The sequence below is a fragment of the Typopeltis vanoorti genome, chromosome 22 (genome assembly GCF_054136105.1).
Source record: "Typopeltis vanoorti isolate ZY-2024b chromosome 22, IOZ_Tvanoo_1.0, whole genome shotgun sequence".
Lineage (NCBI taxonomy): Eukaryota > Metazoa > Arthropoda > Arachnida > Uropygi > Thelyphonidae > Typopeltis > Typopeltis vanoorti.
This window is the reverse complement of record NC_143570.1, coordinates 65130564-65141817: the sequence shown is the minus strand read 5'-3', so window position 1 is coordinate 65141817 and position 11254 is coordinate 65130564.

Genomic DNA, 11254 nt, shown 5'->3' with positions numbered 1-11254 from the left:
ACACGAAAATAACGTTCCCTTTCAATTTTGCAAAAAGTGAATTTTTTCTTGTTTTTCTTCAAAAACTGCTTTATTTTACAATAGCAGTTCACGATGGCTGTAACTTGCTTGGAAATTAATTATTTCGATTCGAAACATTTTTTATATGGGTATAGGGCAGTGCTACATATCAAATTTTGCTAATAAGACCTTAATCGGCTTATACACAAATTTTTAAAAAATTCATCATTACTTCGATTTCAGCGCCCTCTAACGACATAAAGTCGAAACAAGCTATAATGCGCGTTATGGTATGTATTGCTGTATTCTCTGCGTTAAATTATGTGCTATATAACGAAATATACTTAAATACACCCAAATAGCTTCAATTTGTAGTGTTTCTGTGTATAAAACACGAAAATAACGTTCCCGTTCACTTTTGCAAAAAAGTGAATTTTTTCGTGTGTTTCTTAAAAAACTGCTTTCTTTTATAATAGCAGTTCACGGCGGCAGTAAATTGATAGGAAATGCTTATTTCGATTCGAAACTTTTTCTATAGGTATAGGGCAGTGCTACATATCAAACAGTTCTAATAAGAACTTAATCGGGTTATAAGCAAATTTTTAAAAAATTCATCTTAATTTGATTTCAGCGCCCTCTAACGATATAAAGTCGAAACAAGCTATAATGCGCTATACTCTGTATTGCTGTATTCTCTGCGTTAAATTGTGTGTAATAACGAAATATACTTTAATACACACAAATAGCTTCAACTGATAGTGTTTGTGTGTGAAAAACACGAAAATAAATTACCCGTTCATTATGCAAAATGTGAATTTTTTCGTGTTTTTCTTCAAAAACTGCTTTATTTTACAATAGCAGTTCACAGCGGCTCTAACTTGCTTGAAAATGCTTATTTCGATTCGAAACTTTTTCAATAGGTAGAGGGCAGTGCTGCATATCAAATATTGCTAATAAGAACATAATCGGGTTATATGCCAATTTTTAAAAAATTCACCATTAATTCGATTTCAGCGCCCTCTGACGACATAATGTAGAAACAAGCTATAATGCGCTATAGTATGTATTGCTATGTTCTTTAACAACCTCTGTGTTAATTTATTTGCTATATAACAAAATATACTTAAATACACCCAAATAGCTTCACTTGATAATGTTTGTGTGTGTAAAACACCAAAATAACGTTCTCGTTCATTTTGCAAAAAGTGAATTTTTTCGTGTTTTCTTCAAAAACTGCTTTGTTTTACAATAACAGTTCACGACGGCTGTAACTTGCTTGGAAATAAATATTTCGATTCGAAACTTTTCCATAGGTATAGGGCAGTGCTACATATCAAATTGAGCTAATAAGCACATAATCGGGTTATATGCAAATTTTTAAAAAATTCATCATTAATTCGATTTCAGCGCACTCTAACAACATAAAGTCGAAACAAGCTATAATGCGCTATACAATGTATTGCTGTATTCTCTGCGATAAATTGTGTGCTATAAAACGAAATATACTTAAATACACTCAAATAGCTTCAATTAATAGTGTTTGTGTGTGTAAAATAGGAAAATAATGTTCCTGTTCACTTTTGCAAAATGAGAATTTTTTCGTCTTTTTCTTCAAACACTGCTTTATTTTACAATAGTAGTTAACGACGGCTTTAACTTGCTTGGAAATTATTATTTCGATTCGAAACTTTTTCTATAGGTATAGGGCGGTGCTGCATATCAAATTTTGATAATAAGAACTTAATCGACTTGAATGCAAATTTTAAAACAATTCATCATTAAATCGATATCAACGCCCTCTAACGATATAAAGTTGAAACAAGCTATACTGCGCAATACTATGTATTGCAGTATTCTCTACGTTAAATTATGTGTTATATAACGAAATATACTTATATACACCCAAATAGCTTCAATTGTTAGTATTTGTGTGTATAAAACACGAAAATAGCGTTACCGTTCTATTTTGAAAAAAGTGAATTTTTTCGTGATATTCTTCAAAAACTGCTTTATTTTACAACAGTTCACGACGGCTGTAACTTGCTTGGAAATTATTATTTCCATTCGAAACGTTTTCTATAGGAATAGGGCAGTGTTATATATCAAATTGTGCTAATAAGAACTTAATCGGGTTATATGAAAATTTAAAAAAAATTCATCATTAATTCGATTACAGCGCATTCTAACGTCGAAACAAGTTATAACGGGCTTTACTATGTATTACTGTATTCTCTGCGTTAAATTATCTGTTATATAACGAAATACACTTAAATACACCCATATAGCTTCAATCGATAGTGTTTGTGTGTGTAAAACACGAAAATAACGTTCCCGTTCACTTTTGCGAAAAGTGAATTTTTTCGTGTTTTTAAGATATAACAGTTTTATTTTACAATAACAGTTCACGGCGGCTGTAACTTGCTAGAAAATGCTTATTGCGATTCGAAACTTTTCTATAGGTACAGGGCAGTGCTACATATCAAATTGCTAATAAGAACATAATCGCGTTAGATGCAAATTTTTAAAAAATTGAACATTAATTCGATTTCAGCGCCTTCTAAGGACATAGAGTCGAAACAAGCTATAATGCAATATATACTATGTATATATCTGTATATATATACTATGCGATATATACCATGTATATATCTGTATATATATACTATGCGATATATACTATGCATATATCTGTATATATATACTATGCGATATATACTATGTATATATTATACAATATACTATGTATTGCTGTATTCTCTGCATTAAATTATGTGCTATATAAGGAAATATACTTAAATACTCCCAAATAGCTTCAATTTTTAGTGTTTGTTTGTGTGTGTAAAACATAAAAATAACGTTCCCGTTCATACTTGCAAAAAGTGAATTTTTTCGTATTATTCTTCAAAAACTGCTTTATTTTACAATAGCAGTTCACGGTGGCTCTAACTTGATTGGAATTGCTTATTTCTATTCGAAACTTTTTCTAGAGGTAAAGGGCAGTGCTGCACATGAAATTGTGCTAATAAGAACTTAATAGGGTTATATGCAAATTTTTTTAAAAAAAGATTATTATTTTTATTTCAGCAGACTCTGAGGACATAATGTCGAAACAAGCTATAATGCGCTATACTATGTATTGCTGTGTTCTTTGACAACCTCTGCGTTAATTTATGTGCTATATAACGAAATATACAAATACACCCAAATAGCTTCAACTGATAGTGTTTTTGTGTGTAAAACACGAAAATCACGTTCAAGTTCACTTTTGCAAAAAGTGAATTATTTCGTGTTTTTTCTTCAAAAACTGCTTGATTTTACCATAGCAGTTCAGGGAAGCTGTATCTTGCATGGAAATGATAATTTCGATTCGAATGTTTTTCTGTAGGTATGGTGCAGTGTTACATATCAAACTGTGCAAATAAGAACTTAATCGGGTGATAGGGAAATTTTTAAAAAATTGATCATTAATCCGATTTCAGCGCCGTATAACGATATAAAGTTGAAACAAGCTATAATGCGCTATACTATGTACTGTTGTGTTCTTTAAGAAACTCTGCGTTAATTGATGTGTTATATAACGAGATATGCTTAATTTCAACCAAATAGCTTCAAATGATAGCGTTTGTGTGTGTAAAAGAAGAAAACAACGTTCCGTTCAATTTTGCAAAAAGTGCAATTTTTTGTTTTTTTTCTTCAAAAACTGCTTTATTTTACATTAGAAGATCACAGCGGTGTAACTTGCTTGAAAATGTTTATTTCGAATGGAAACATTTTCGGTAGGTACGGGTAGTTCTACAGATCAAATTGTGCTAATAAAATCTTAATCGGGTGATATGCAAATTTTTAAAAAATTGATAATTAATTAGATTTCCGGGCACTCTAACGACATAAAATCGAAACAAGATATAATTTGCTATACTCTGTATTGCTGTATTCTGTGAGTTAAATTAAGTGCTATATAACGAAATATACTTAAATACATTCAAATAGCTTCATTTGATAGTGTTTGTGTGTAAAACACGAAAATAACGTTTCCGTGAAATGTAGCAAAAAGTGAATTTTTTCGTGTTTTTTAGTCAAAAACTGTTTGTTTTCACCTTTACAGAACGCATTGGCTGATACTCGCTGGAAAATGCTTCCTGAGAATTGAAACTTTTTATATCGGCATAGGGCTGTGCTATCTATCAAACTACGCTAATAAGAACTTAATCGGCTGAAGTGAAATTTAAAAAAAATTATTCAACATTACTTCGAATACAGCGCAATCTAACAACATAATGTAGAAACAAGATATAATGCACTATACTATCTATTGCTCGTCTCTTTAACACTCTCTGCTTTAAATTAAGTGCCATATAACCAAATATACTCAAATAGCTTCATTTGATAATGTTTGTGTGTAAAACACGAAAATAACGTATCCCTGAAATTTTGCCAAAACTGCATTTTTTCTTGTTTTTTAGTCAAAAACTGCTTGTTTTCACCATTACAGAATGCATCGGCTGATACTTGCTGGAAAATGCTTCAAGCGATATGAAACTTTTTATATAGGCATAAGGCAGTGTGGTCTATCAAATTGCGATAATAAAAGATTAATCCTTTGATATGCAAATTTTTAAAAAATTCAACATTAGTTCGATTACAGCGCCCTCTAAAGACATTATGTCGAAGCAAGTTATAATGCACTATGTTATGTATTGTTGGTTTCTTTAACAACCTCCACATTAAATTATGTGCCATATAACGAAATATAATTACATGCACTCAAATAGCTTCATTTGATAGTGTTTGTGTGTGTAAAATAGGAAAATAACGTTTCCGTGAAATTTTGCAAAAAGTGAATTTTTTCGTGTTTTTTAGTCAAAACCTGCTTGTTTTCACTCCTACAGCACGAATACGCTGATACTCGCCGGAAAATGATTCGAGCGATATGTAACTTTTTATATAGGCATAGGGCAGTGATATCTATCAAACAGCACTAATAAGAACTTAATTGGATGAGGGAAATTTTTAAAAAATTCGACATTAGTTCGATAACAACGCCCTTTAACGACATAATGTACAAACAAGGTAGAAAGCACTGTACTATGTATTGCTGGTTTCTTTAACAACCTTTGCTTTAATTTGTGTGCCATATAACGAAATACACTTAAATACACTCAGATAGTTTCATCTGATAGCGTTTGTGTGTGTAAAACACGAAAATACCGTTTCCGTGAAATTTTGCAAAAAGTGAATTTTTTCGTGTTTTATAGTCAAAATCTGCTTGTTTTCACTCTAACAGAACGAATACACTGGTACTCGCTGGAAATTAATTCGAGCGATATGTAACTTTTTATATAGACATAGGGCAGTGATATCTATCAAACGGGGCTAATAAGAACTTGATCGGATGATATGCAAATTTTTAAAAAATTCGACAATGGTTCGATAACAGCGCCCTCTAACGACATATTGTCCAAACAATGTAGAAAGCCTTGTACTATGTATTGCTGGTTTCTTTAACAACCTCTGCGTTAAATTATGTGCGATATAACGAAATATACTTAAATACACTCAAATAGCTTCATCTGATAGCGTTTTTGGGTGTAAAACACGAAAATAACGTTTCCGTGAAATTTTGCAAAAAGTGAATTTTTAAGTGTTTTTTAGTCAAAACCTGCTTGTTTTCACTCCTACGGCACGAATACGCTGATACTCGCTGGAAAATGATTCGAGCGATGTGTAACTTTTTATATAGGTATAGTGCAGTGATATCTAACAAAGAGCGCTAATAAGAACTTAATCGGATGATATGCAAATTTATAAAAAATTCAACATTAGTTCGAGAACTTAAAACCTGCTTTAATTTGTGTGCCATATAACGAAATACACTTAAATACACTCAAATAGCTTCATCTGATAGCGTTTGTGTTTGTAAAACACGAAAATACCGTTTTCGTGGTAGAAAGCACTGTACTATGTATTGCTGGTTTCGTTAACAACCTCTGCTTTAAATTATGTGCCATATAACGAAATACACTTAAATACACTCAAATAGCTTCATCTGATAGCGTTTGTGTGTGTAAAACTCGAAAATAACTTTTTACGTGAAATTTGGCAAAAAGTGAATTTTTTCGTGTTTTTCAGTCAAAATGTGCTTGTTTTCACTCTTACAGCAAGAATACGCTAATACTCGCTGGACAATGATTAGAGCGATTTCAATCTTTTTATATAGGCATAGGGCATTGATATCTATCAAACTGCGCTAATATGAACTTAATTGGGTGATATGCAAATTTCTAAAAAATTCAACATTAATTCGATAATAGCGTCCTCTATTCAATTTTCATCCTTGTACATAGTCATGCTTGTGTTACTCATTTATTAAATATTTCCTGAAGGTATATGACATTCAAGGTACAAAAATAGCGACTTTCATAGAGAGGGAGGATGATGTTCAAGGTAGATCGTCTGGCGACTGTGTTCTACCTTGTGCATTATCATCCCAAACGAGGGAACATGAACCTGAAGGGTGTGGAGTCAGTTCAACCTTCAGGGTCACCTTCCAAACAAGAAAGCACTGTACTATGTATTGCTTTTTTCTTTAACAACCTCTGCGTTAAATTATGTGCCATATAACGAAATATACTTAAATACACTCAAATAGCTTCATCTGATAGCGTTTGTATGTGTAAAACACGAAAATAACGTTTCCGTGAAATTTTGCCAAAAGTGAATTTTTAAGTGTTTTTTAGTCAAAACCTGCTTGTTTTCACTCCTACGGCACGAATACGCTGATACTCGCTGGAAAATGATTCCAGCGATATGAAACTTTTTATATAGGTATAGTGCATTGATATGTATCAACTAGTGCTGATAAGAACTTAATCGGGTGATATGCAAATTTTTAAAAAAATCGAAATTAGTTCGATAACAGCGCCCTCTAACGACATAAAGTCCAAACAATGTAGAAAGCACTGTACTATGTATTGCTGGTTTCTTTAACAACCTCTGCTTTAAATTATGTGCCATATAACGAAATACACTTAAATACACTCAAATAGCTTCATCTGATAGCGGTTTTGGGTGTAAAACACGAAAATAACGTTCCCGTGAAATTTTGCAAAAAGTGAATTTTTAAGTGTTTTTAAGCCAAAACCTGCTTGTTTTCACTCCTACGGCACGAATACGATGATACTCGCTGGAAAATGATTCGAGCGATATGTAACTTTTTATATAGGTATAGTGCAGTGATTTCTATCAAACAGCGCTAATAAGAACTTAATCGGATGATATGCAAATTTATAAAAAATTAAAAATTAGTTCGATAACTTAAAACTGCTTTAATTTGTGTGCCATATAACGAAATACACTTAAATACACTCAAATAGCTTCATCTGATAGCGTTTGTGTTTGTAAAACACGAAAATACCGTTTTCGTGGTAGAAAGCACTGTACTATGTATTGCTGGTTTCGTTAACAACCTCTGCTTTAAATTATGTGCCATATAACGAAATACACTTAAATACACTCAAATAGCTTCATCTGATAGCGGTTTTGGGTGTAAAACACCAAAATAACGTTTCCGTGGAATTTTGCAAAAAGTGAATTTTTAAGTGTTTTTTAGCCAAAACCTGCTTGTTTTCACTCCTAGAGCACTAATACGCTGATACTCGCTGGAAATTGATTCGAGCGATATGTAACTTTTTATATAGTCATAGGGCAGTGATATCTATCAAACTGCGGTAATAAGAACTTAATCGGGTGATATGCAAATTTTTAAAAAATTCAACACTAGTTCGATAATAGCGCCCTCTATTCAATTTTCATCCTTGTACTGTACATAGTCATGCTTGTGTTTCTCATTTATTAAATATATCCAGAAGGTAGATGACCCTGAAGGTAAAAAAATAGCGACTTTCATAGAGAGGAAGGGTGATGCTCATGGTAAATCATCTGGCGACTGTGTTCTACCTTGAGTATCATCATCCCTAACGAGGGAACATGAACATGAAGGGTGTGGAGTCAGTTCAACATTCAGGGACACCTTCCAAACAAGAAAGCACTGTACAATATATTGCTTTTTTCTTTAACAACCTCTGCGTTAAATTATGTGCCATATAACGAAATATACTTAAATACACTCAAATAGTTTCATCTGATAGCGTTTGTGTGTGTAAAACACGAAAATAACGTTTCAGTGAAATTTTGCAAAAAGTGAATTTTTTCGTGTTTTTCAGTCAAAATCTGCTTGGTCTCGAACACAACGAATACGCTGATACATGCTGGATAATGATTCCAGCGATATGAAACTTTTAATATAGGCATAGGGTATTGATATCTATCTAACTCCCCTAATAAGAACTTAATCGGGTGATATGCAAATTTTTAAAAAATTCGATATTAGTTCGATAAATGCTCCCTCTAACGACATAATGTCCAAACAAGTTTGAAAGCATTGTACTATGTATTGCTGGTTTCTTTAACAACCTCTGCGTTAATTTATGTGCCATATAACGAAATATACTTAAATACACTCAAATAGCTTCATCTGATAGCGTTTCTGTGTGTAAAACAAGAAAATACCGTTTCCGTGAAATTTTGCAAAAAGTGAATTTTTTCGTGTTTTTCAGTCAAAATTGCTTGTTTTCACTCTAACAGCACGAATACGCTGATACTCGCTGGAAAATGATTCCAGCGATATGAAACTTTTTATATAGGCATGGTGCATTGATATGTGTCAAACAGTGCTGATAAGAACTTAATCCGGTGATATCCAAATTTTTAAAAAATTCAAAATTAATTCGATAACAGCGCCCTCTAAAGACATATTGTCCAAAGAAGGTAGAAAGCATTGTACTATGTATTGCAGGTTTCTTTAATAACCTCTGCGTTAAATTATGTGCCAGATAACGAAATATACTTAAATACACTCAAATAGCTTCATGTGATAGCGTTTGTTTGTGTAAAACACGAAAATAACGTTTCCGTGAAATTTTGCAAAAAGTGAATTTTTTCGTGTTTTTTAGGCAAAAGCTGCTTGTTTTCACTCTTACAGAACGAATACGCTGATACTCGCTGGAAAATGATTCGAGCGATATGTAACTTTTTATATAGGTGTAGTGCAGTGATATCTATCAAACTGCGCTAATAAGAACTTAATCGGGTGATATGCAAATTTTAAAAAATTCAACATTTGTTCGATTACAGCGCCCTCTAACGACATAAAGTCCAAACAAGGTAGAAAGCACTGTACTATGTATTGCTGGTTTCTTTAACAACGTCTGCTTTAAATTATGTGCCATATAATGAAATACACTTAAATACACTCAAATAGCTTCATCTGATAGCGTTTGTGTGTGTAAAACACGAAAATAACTTTTTACGTGAAATTTTGCAAAAATGAATTTTTTCGTGTTTTTCATTCAAAATCTGCTTGTTGTCACTCTTACAGCACGAATACGCTGATACTCGCTGGATAATGATTAGAGCGATTTCAATCTTTTTATATAGGCATAGGGCATTAATATCTATCAAACTGAGCTAATAAGAACTTAATCGGGTGATATGCAAATTTTTAAAAAAATTCTACATTAATTCGATAATAGCGTCCTCTATTCAATTTTCATCCTTGTACATAGTCATGCTTGTGTTACTCATTTATTAAATATTTCCTGAAGGTAGATGGCTCTCAAGGTACAAAAATAGCGACTTTCATAGAGAGGGAGGGTGATGCTCAGGTAGATCGTCTGGCGACTGTGTTCTACCTTGTGCATTATCATCCCTAACGAGGGAACATGAACCTGAAGGGTGTGGAGTCAGTTCAACCTTCAGGGTCACCTTCCAAACAAGAAAGCACTGTACTATGTATTGCTTTTTTCTTTAACAACCTCTGCGTTAAATTATGTGCCATATAACGAAATATACTTAAATACACTCAAATAGCTTCATCTGATAGCGTTTGTATGTGTAAAACACGAAAATAACGTTTCCGTGAAATTTTGCCAAAAGTGAATTTTTTCGTGTTTTTTAGTATAAATCTGCTTGTTTTCACTCTAACAACACGAATACGCTGATACTCGCTGGAAAATGATTCCAGCGATATGAAACTTTTTATATAGGTAGAGTGCATTGACATGTATCAAACAGTACTGATAAGAACTTAATCGGGTGATATGCAAATTTTTAAATAATTCGAAATTAGTTCGATAACAGCGCCTTCTAACGACATATTGTCCAAACAAGGTAGAAAGCATTGTACTATGTATTGCTGGTTTCTTTAATAACCTCTGCGTTAAATTATGTGTCAGATAACGAAATATACTTAAATACACTCAAATAGCTTCATCTTATAGCGTTTGTGTGTGTAAAACACGAAAATAACGTTTCCGTGAAATTTTGCAAAAGGTGAATTTTTTCGTGTTTTTTAGGCAAAAGCTGCTTGTTTTCACTCCTACAGGACGAATACGCTGATACTCGCTGGAAAATGATTCGAGCGATATGTAACTTTTTATATAGGTGTAGTGCAGTGATATCTATCAAACTGCGCTAATAAGAACTTAATCGGGTGATATGCAAATTTTTAAAAAATTCAACATTAGTTCGATTACAGCGCCCTCTATTCAATTTTCATCCTTGTACATAGTCATGCTTGTGTTACTCATTTATTAAATATTTCCTGAAGGTAGATTACCCTCAGAGTACAAAAATAGCGACTTTTTAGAGAGGGAGGGTGAAGCTCAAGTTAGATCGTGTGGCTACTGTGTTCTACCTTGAGCATCATCATCCCTAACGAGGGAACATGAACCTGAAGGGTGTGGAGTCAATTCAACCTTCAGGGTCACCTTCCAAACAAGAAAGCACTATACTATGTATTGCTAGTTTCTTTAACAACTTCTGCGTTAAATTATGTGCCATGTAACGAGATATACTTAAATACACTCAAATAGCTTCATCTGATAGCGTTTGTATGTGTAAAACACGAAAATAACGTTTCCGTGAAATTTTGCAAAAAGTGAATTTTTTCGTGTTTTTTGGTCAAAACCTGCTTGTTTTCACTCCTACAGAACGAATACGCTGATTCTCACTGGAAAATGATTCGAGCGATATGTAACTTTTTATATAGGCATAGGGCATTGATATCTATCAAACTGCGCTGATAAGAACTTAATCGGATGATATGCAAATTTATAAAAAATTCAACATTAGTTCAATAACAGCGCCGTCTAACGACATAAAGTCCAAACAAGGCAGAAAGCACTGTACTATGTAT